Source organism: Triticum dicoccoides, chromosome 1B (genome assembly GCF_002162155.2).
Source record: "Triticum dicoccoides isolate Atlit2015 ecotype Zavitan chromosome 1B, WEW_v2.0, whole genome shotgun sequence".
NCBI classification, from domain to species: Eukaryota; Viridiplantae; Streptophyta; class Magnoliopsida; order Poales; family Poaceae; genus Triticum; species Triticum dicoccoides.
In genome coordinates this window covers 561843860-561854038 of record NC_041381.1, presented here as the reverse complement: position 1 = coordinate 561854038, position 10179 = coordinate 561843860, and positions in this window count along the sequence as shown.

Below are 10179 nucleotides of genomic sequence, written 5' to 3'. Positions count from 1 at the left end.
GGGGGGTGGATGAACATTGAGCGGTGGCGTTGCCTCTGGATGAACAGGACCCCATGGTGTGGAGGGCTAGATGAACAGTAGACGGTGGAGGGGTGCCCGTGGAGGGGTGGATGAACAGGACCCCGTGGTGTGGAGGGCTGGATGAACAGTAGACGATGAAGGGCTGGATGAACAGTAGACGGTGGAGGGGTGGTTGAACAGTAGCCGGTGGAGTAGCGCGCGGTGGAGGCTGGATGAACAGGAGCCCGTGGATGAACAGTCGCAGGTGGAGGCTGGAGGAGGTCGACGGTGGATGAACAATAGCCCGTGGAGGCTGGAGGAGGTCGAAGGTGGAGATGAACAGTATCCCGTGGAGTCCCGTTTTGCGGTACGCCACACCCCTCCCGAGGAACAGGACCCCCATTTCGACCGTAGCGCTCCAACACAAGTCCGTTTCGTTCATTTTGCGGTACGCCACACCCCTCCCGATCAACAGGACCCCTGTTTCGACTGTAGGAGGTCCGTTTCCTCCGTTTTGCGGTACGCCACACCCCTCTCGATCAACAGGACCCCCGTTTCGACCATAGGAGGTCCATTTCCTCCGCTTTGCGGTACGCCACACCCCTCCTGATCAACAGGACCCCTGTTTCGACCATAGGAGGTCTGTTTCCTCCGATTTGTGGTACGCCAGACCCCTCCCGATGAACAGGATCCCGTTTCGAACGTGGTCAGTTGAACACAAGGTTGTTTCCTCCGTTCTATGGTACGCCAGGCCTCGTTTCCATCGCATGTTCCGTCCAAGCCCTGCCGATGAACACGACCACGCATTCCGTTCCGACCCAGCCGGTTGGCTCCCCATGAACACGACGATGATGTTGTTTCTCCGTTCTGACCCAGCCAATGTACACGAGCCCTGGCCATATGTATATATGCGCGAGTAGGCGTTCGAGACCCCGCCCGTATGTACACATATGTGGCCGTATTTTCTTTCTTGCACCCTGGCCGCTTTACGTACGTGTACATGCTATGTGCGCGCCTCTACTACGACACGTGCGCGCCTCTACATCGACCAGTATATATGTACCTACACGTTCGCGACCAGAATGACAACGCTACGTACGCTTCGACCAGGTGGGTCCCGACTGTCAGGCACTTCCTTGCGTGCGAAGATGTAGCTGGTGGGTCCCAGCTGTCAGGGGGGGCAATCATTTTTTTTGCCCGGACACACTTCCTTGTGTGCGAAGATGTAGCTCGTGGGTCCCAGCAGTCAGGGGGAAATGTTTTTTTGCAAAATATGGTGGCCCGTCCGGTGGGTCCCTGCTATCAGGTGGAGGAATCATTATTTTCCGCGTAATAAGGAGGCACTTCCTTGCTGAGGCCGTGGACCTAGCTGTCAGCCTCTCCACGTACAGTCCACGTCCGATGGAAGTCATTCCTTGACCATGTTGACCACGCCGCGCTGAGAGCACTAGGGCGGTGGACGACGGCGAGGCCTAGGAAGGGGACGAGGCGGAGCCGGTGAAGACGCGGCAGTGGATGCCCACGCGGAGAGGAATATGAGGGTTCACTTGTTCGGCTACGGTGTGAGGCTGCCGTCGCCGCAGGGCCTGGCCAGTGGTGGGAATAGTAAGGGGCGGTGAGGCCTCCACGGCAGCACAGCCGACCACGGGAGGCAGGAGCAGACGTCACGACCGGCGCTGCTTTGGGCGGCTGGAGCAAGAAGACTAGAGGTTGAAGAAGCACTACGGCCGTTGGATGGACATCGTACGGTCACTGGAGCTAGAATCGTTCATATTGACTAAGTTGACAAAGCCCTCCGCCCCGTCAACTTAGTAGCCCCACAAGTCAGCCTCCCACCAAGGTGGGTCCCAGCTAGTAGGGGGAGTATTCATTTTTGTGTGCGTAATAACGAGGCACTTCCGGTGGGTCCGAGCTGACAGTGGGGGGAACATTTTTTTTGTGAAATATGATGGCCCGTCCGGTGGGTCCCAGCAGTCAGGGGGGAAATGTTTTTTCATGAAATAAGGTGGCCCGTCCGGTGGGTGCCTGCTGTCAGGTGGAGGAATAATTATTTTGCACGTAATAAGGAGGCACTTCCTTGTGGCCGCCATGGACCCAGCTGTCAGCCTCTCCACGTACAGTACTCTTCTGATGGAAGTCGGTCGTTGACCACGTTGATCATGCCGCGCTGAGAGCACCAGGGCGGTGGACGACGGCGAGACCTAGGAAGGGGACGACGCGGAGACGGGGAAGACGTAGCAGTGGAAGCCCGCGTGGAGAGGAATACAAGGGTTCACTGGTTCTGCTGCGGTGTGAGGCTGCCATCGCCTCAGAATAACAGGGGGTGTGGGTGAGTGGAGGGATGGCCTGGCCAGCAGTGGGAGTAGTATGGGAGCGATGAGGCCTTCGCGACAGCACAACCGACCACGGGAGGCAGGAGCAGGCGACACGACCGGCGCTGCTTTGGGCGGCTGGACTAATAAGACTAGAGGTTAAAGAAGCACTACAGCCGTTGGATGGACATCGTACGGTCACTGAAGCTAGAATCGTTTATTATTGACTAAGTTGACAAAGCCCTTGGTACGCTCCAACTTAGTAGGCCCACAGGTCAGCCTCCAAAACGGTGCGCCCCAGATGTCAGGGGAAGGAATCATTTTTTGGGCGCCCGAACCTAAGAATATCCGAGATTGAAGAAGAAGCACGACATCCGTTGGATAGACATCCAATGGCCACTGCTGCTAGAACCGTGTGTTGACCATAATAAGTTGACAAAGCCTTGCATACGCGTCAACTTATTTTTTTAGGGGATGAGTCACTTAGTAGGCCCACAAGTGTGTGGCAGAGAACTTATAGCCCATTTGCATGTAACAATGTACATCCCATTCTTGAATTCTAATGGAATTTACAACAGCCCATTTAGAGTTTGTTAAAAGTACAACCCATTTTCTAGCTAGGACAACGATTAATAATTTCAACCAACCATTGAAGACACAATTCAATAAAATTTCCCACATTTTGATGGGATCCGAAATATTTTTATCCCGAAATTTCTAGTCAGATTAAATATAAATTTGTATTACGTAAAAATCCAACGAAACATTGCGCGCGCAACAATGAAAATTTAAGATTTTCAAAATCCATAAATAATATTTTATAAACTAATTTCGTGTTTGGTGCATTTTTTTGTAGTTACTGCCCAGTTTTTATAATTACATCCATTTATTATTTTTTAAAGCCCATTTTCCTGTTAAGCCTAATGCATCCCTCCTAGGAAAGATTTGCAGCCCAGCGGGACGGAGAATAACAAGTTGACCTTGCTTGGGTATTCCTCAAAAAGACGTATAGCTGGGCTAGCCATTTTCATCTGGAAAAAATTAGTATCTGGGCTGGATATCTGGCCTGGGCTAGACGGGCCACAGCCCGCCTAGTTAATACCCTGCTCTCCTCTGAACAACAACGAAATCATCGCCAAGAAAAACTCTGCAGTGCTCACGCCTCAAAAACACAAATACTGCTCGAGCTGCTAGCTGTCGGCCGCACCTTGTGCAATTCTCTCGTTTATATTAACTACATATGTTGACAATGGTGTGGGACCGTGATGTCAGGAAACCAGGAGAAAGCAAAAAAAATAGTTGTACATAATAAGGAGGCACTTGCGTACGTACGGTTATGGCCCTAGTGGGTCCCTAGTGTCATCCAGTCAAAATAAAGTCATCTCCTGAATCCTCATGTTCGTTGATGATGTTAACAATGCTCGGCGCCACGGCGAGTGCAACAACTCAAAGGACAACGGAGAGGGCCTCGCGGGACCTACGGATGGCCTGATACAGCGCCCGCTGCTCATTCAGGAAGCCAGAATCATCGGACACCTATGAGCACCTTCGAGAAACTGAGACGTCATAAAGCAGTAAGGCCGCGCTTGGGAGCTCTGGTTTGTTTCAAACCTATATTAACATACACAAGTGTAATTTACTCGTCATCGGAAACAACGCTTAAAATACATGCGTAATGAAACCGAGGGCCCGAGGTCTGTAAGTAAAACCGGTGGGTTATGCGTGTAATTTGAGAGACCAATATATATTTTACGAGCACTGCTATATGGACGACATTACGTGATGATACATGCATGACGTGCGTATCATGCCATCCATAGGCAAGGCTGAAACAACCGGTAACAGCTGGATAGCAATCGTCCGAGTGTCGTTCAGCGTTTTTATCGTGTGTGAAGTACTTCCAATATTTTACTAGTCGAAATCGACCAACCAAGCGCCTTCGCCCAAGACCATCTGCTTTAATTTACAAGCGTCAGTTTTACAAGCGGTTTTGGTTGGAAAACGACGATCCAATCACGGCCTAATATCATGAGTTGGTTGGAAGATCATATGGTTTCACGTCTAACCTACCCGACTTGTCGTATAGGCTATGAATGAAACATCAGACGATGAACTTCTTAAGCATGGAAACAACAGAAGAGGATGATCTTCTTAACAAGCAAATCACTGGCATTAGATCGACATGCAAAACAATACAAAGCATTATTCTCAGGAGGCACGGTGAACAGCTCGTGATGCCGCATGCCACAACATTCCAAGATCAACTTTGCAATCAAACACAAGGCCTGGCATTACATAGACAATATTCAGAACAAACTCTTAACACAGGAATATCTCAGCAGAGTAACTATTTACTTCTAAACTGAACACATGAATAGGAAAAAACACTCTATGCTGCTCACAGCAAGGGCGTCCTACTCAAAAATATCAATGCATGTCTTCTGGCTAACATTAATGAGCAAATTTTGAAAAGGTTTTCCAATTCCAATATATTAAACTAACGTCTTCTTGCTAACATCAATGATTAAACTTTGACAAGCTTTTCCCATTCAAAATATGTAATGCCTATGATCGTGGAGTCCTGTCATAGCTTCTTAAATTGCCAATGGTCTTTGCAGACTAGTCATGTCACCGGTGTCTAATAATACTCTGTAAAGCTTCTCGGTCATTCCTTCTGTAATGTAGCGCAAATAGTGACTGCTTCTTTCTGTAAAGTGGAACGACCAACTAGCCCCAGTAATGCAACAGTTTGCCTTGGACACATTGGCTCCTTTTGTGCAGTTCAACTAAAATCGAAGTTGGAATAAAACCGAGCTTTAATTTTGATATCCCTGTAAGCAACAATAGGTATAAGGGAAACAATTACTGAGAAATAACGGTTGATGACTTGTACTCCCAGAAGAAAAGCATCTACTGATCTACTTTATCTTAATGGGAAACAAAGCAGGAGAGTAGCAATTCTCCATCAGTGTGATTCATTCATATTGACTGAGACATTATCTTAACAATGCCTTGTTTCAACATGTATAAAGAACGACAAAGCAGAAAAGTGTCATTCCTAAAACAATGCAACTGATTCATTTTAACAGAGACATTATCTTAACAATACCCTGGTTAAACACGTAGAAAGAACTACAAAGAAGGATAGTACCATTCCTAACATGCAGTTTTGAACTAAGATTCAGTAGTTAATTAATTCTGAGAGTGGCATTGCTTAATTTTACCAGCGGCATTAGATTAACGAAAAGCATAAACAGTTCTAGGGGAGAGTGGGCGCAACAACAATACGTGCTTCCATCTACTTATAAAGGGGGTGATGCAGAGTTTGTTGTAACAAAGCAACAAGCATCATGTCTGGGTTGGTCCCATTTTTGTTCACTACTTAATGGGAAAAGATAGCAATACAATAACTTCAATTCAACATTTATTTAAAACAACACCAATACAAGTAGCACAACGTCTCAAAGCACACTGCACAATCATGTGGATGAAGGCATGTAATGACCTTTCATGAGAAGACTAGGATAAAATACGAATCTGCCAACACGAATAGGAAATCTAATCTCGTTTTGTGCAGTTGCACTGAAATCAAACAAAGTGTTTTGCGTAGCGCAGCAAAATGTCGCAATAGCAACAAGTTGAATAGATATCCCTATTTAAACAGAGGCAAAAAAGGAATCAATTACTGGCTAATAAAGGAGGATGAAACATGCGGCCACAAAAATGGTAATCCCGCCAATCCTTAACAAGTGTTGCAGTTTTGAAATAACATTCAATAGTTAATTCTGAGAGTGGCATCAATTACTGGCTTATAAAGGGGGTGGTCCCATTTTTGTTCCATTTTTGTTCACTACTTAATGGGAAAAGACAGCAATACAATAACTTCAATTCAACATTTATTTAAAATAGTACCAATACAAGTAGCACAACATCTCAAAGCACACTGCACAATCATGTGGATGAAGGCTTGTACTGACCTTTCATGAGACGACCATTATAAAATCTGAATCTACCAAAGCGAATAGGAAATCCAATCTCGTTTTGTGCAGTTGCACTGAAATCAAGCAAAGTGTTTCGCGTAGCGAAGCAAAATGTCTCAATAGCAACAAGTTGAATAGATACCCCTATTTTAACAGAGGCAAAAAGGAAACAATTACTTGCCGATAAAGGAGGATGAAACAAACGGTGACAGAAAGAAGCATCTAACTTATCTTGGATGGAAAACAAAGTAGGATAGTAGCATTTCTAAAACGGTTGCATTGGTTCATATTACAAGAGACATTCTCTTGAAACAACATTCATTAAAAATGTAATTTACTTTTAACAGTGGCATTGCTTCAATTTTTCGGCGGTATTCTTAGATTAACAACAGCAAAATAGTTGTATGGGACATGCCAGCACCATGTGCGTCCATACATATAAATGGGTGATGCAGAGTATGTAGCCACGCAGCATATATGCGTTGGTCCCATATTTGTTCTCTTTGAACCTTTTTCCTTTGTGAGGGCAGCAAATCTAGTCCTGCACAAACTACCCGACCCCCCAGTTTCTTTCCCTTTTCAACAAAGAGATCGGTTCCTTACAGATGTGTGTACTGGGTTACCCCCTTTCCCCCTTTTCGACCTACAAAGCGGCTGGATAGCCAGTCTATACTACTTTCCGCCCCTCCTTTCCTCATTGAACCACGTCCTAGATTCTTGCTCCAGCCCACCGCACCCTTCTTTCCTCTTTGAACCAAGCCCTAGATTCGACTACAGATCGAAAAAGATCCACATGCAGCTAGAGCAACAACGGTTTCAAAGAAACTTATACCTTAGGGTCGTCGGGATGTGGCAAGGTGTGTGGCGGGAGGCCGGATCTGCCCACACTACGTACGGCAACGAGGAAGAAGGGGTCGGTGGCCCTCCCGCACAGGCGCTGGGTGAAAGAGAACAGCGCAGCCGGCAGTGGATTGCCTCCCTCGCCGAAGGCGATAGAGTGAACGCTGCACCTCCTCCCCTTCTCGGTGTGACGGGATACGGACGCCTCCTTCACCAGCTGTGAGGGGGGAGAGAGAGACAAGAGGCCAATGCAGTCTTTTTTAGATCTGGTGAAGAGAGGGTGAGAGACTGTGAATATAGCAAACCCTAGCAAATGAACGCTGAGCCTCCAGCATGTAACATATATTTAGTGCGGCTAGCGTGCGGAGAGTGTGAACCCTAGCGAACAAGCGCTGAGGCTCCCGCTTATATATATACTACTGTAGTATGGACTGAGCTCCGGTGCCTTCACTGCACCTGCTTTTGGCTGTATGATAGGTGAGCCAGCCACATTTTGGGCCCACCTGTCATAAACCCAAAGGCAGGTGCACTAAGTCAATGAAGTTGCGTCCATATAGTACTCTCGTTTATACGACTAATATATAGTGGAGTGGTTTTCTTATTCTCTCCATAATAATCGTTTTAAATTGTGTAAGTACGAAATGAAACTCTTTATTTAATGTACAATGAAGAAAACTAGTACTACTACGTCCGATGAACTAACGATCCACGCCCACACGTCCTAGTCGCACTTCCTGTCCTTCACGTGTGGTACACTACCCTTCCTTAAGTGAACAACCACACATGCGCCAAATTATCGGAAACGTGTGAGAGTGTGTACAAATAAAGAATTTTAATTTCAATTATCGGAAAGGTTTGAGAGTATTACAAAGTTTGACTTCAGTCAAATCTAATATGCGGAGTAAATAAAAATGGAGGGCTACTACGTCCATCTGGGTTTTTAGTCCACACCATTTTTTAAATCAAAGTTAATAGCTGGACAAATAAAATTACAGGGGAGCTGGAGACAAAGTTGTGAGAAGGCTTAGAAATCAATACAAAACTTATGCTCTTAGTACCAACGTCGATCCTTCTTAGAGGAAACATTTGGTTCATAGCCCATTGTGTGATAAAATTGCACCAACATGAAAGACGAGTGCGTCTCCAACGCAACCAAGGTGAACCGACGAAGGATATCATCTTTGTGTGTAACAAGCAAAGAGCATTGATGGAAGACAGCTTGTTTTTCATTGAAAATCGATCAGCTTCACCAGCCGACGCAACCATGAGGCGCAACCATGAGCATCGATAGGTCATCGTGGTGATGCATCATCCATTTGGCATCAAGTTTGGGTGAGGCACCTATGAAGTTTGACAAATCCTCACTGTGGTCTGTTTCTTCTCAGTAATCAAGCTCGAGGAAGGAAGAACCACGTGGCAGAGGACAGTGAGGCGGAACAACAATGGCCATCCAATTTTGTGCAGTTCCACTAAAATTGAGGAAGACATGCCCGGGTATGGAGATACACATCGCTGTTTCCAAAAATATTAAAAAGGGTTAGCAACAACATCTCAATTGTCAATAAGAATTAATGAAAAGTACACCAACAAACAGAAGCATCATAATTATCTTGATGGGAACTAAACCAGGATACCCAAGAAAAAAAGCATTTCTTCATTTAACTAGTGATAGTACTACCGCCATATGGACAATGACCGCACAACCACCATGTACTTTTTTTCGAAACAACATGTATACCTCCACCGAGACATAAATCAGGATGACTTTTCGAGTGGCATTTCCTATATAATAGTACTACTAGTAGGTGATGTTGGACCAGCCGACGAACCCTAGCTACTATGCATGGGGAGCTGGGGAGTAGTCGCATAGAAGAAAACCCGCACGCAGCAACCTGGGGAGCTGGACCAGTACAAGAAGTTATACCTCAAGTGGGCGAGATGTCGTTTAGGCGGGCGGGCGGGATTTGCCCACACGATGGAAGCGAACAAGGGCGCGGAGGATCTTCGTCCGCGCCAGCGCCGGCTCCAAGAGGATGGTGCGCATCGGCTTCCTCCGTCACCGACGGCGACAACGTCAACGCTGCACCTCCTCACCTCCCGCAGCGGACGGGATTCAGCCGGATCTGTGACCACCGGTGAGGAGAGAGATAGAGTGGACATTGTCATCTTGTTTTGATATGGAGAGGGTGAGAGAGCGAGACGCGAGAAACTCTATCAAATAAGAGGGCCAATCGCCCTATATCTTTGACTTGCACACACACACAATTTCGATGGCTCTCTTCATCGATCTCGCACCCACCCACTTGATCCTCTCTTCGACTCTATCGATAGCTATGACCCCTCCCTCTCTTCTCGTAGATTGCCCGACCCTCTATATATGATATGGATAGGCCTCCATTTCACACACATTGCATGCAAAATTTTGTTTGAGATGTCATCGACACGTATTCCCACAAATAATTCATGAAATCAACCCCCGACCCCACCCCCACCCCCACCCCAAAACAAAAAACACTCACGAACACGGTTTGTATCTCTCACACACACCCACGTAGGTGGGGGACGTGCATGCACGACGCACGTACTCCCGTCTCTTTCCCAAGCACGCCGCGCGGGTACACGGTGGAGCTCATTTCTGTACGAAAAAGGCAGCCCACGTGGTAATTTGGCACGTGTACTGGTTGTCCACTTGGTGGAGGGAGGATCGTCTACCACGGGTGAACAAACAAACTGCGACTTGACGCGTTATGTTAAATTAAAAAAAGAGGCAAACCATGTGGGGCCTACCTTAGAGGCAAGGCTCTATACACTGGAGTAATTTTGATGTGTCCCGTCAACTCGCAGAACGAGGAGAAGCTGCTTAGTACGCCGTCTCCCCCGCCCACGGGCGCGGTGGCTCGCAGGATGAGGTGAAGCTTGCTCCGCCTTATGCCCGCTCCCTCGCCCATGTGCGCGGTGGCTCGCATGACGAGGAGAAAAATTTACTACTCCCTCCATTTACTCCACGTCCCTACTAATACCTTGGTTATAGAGATTATATCATATTG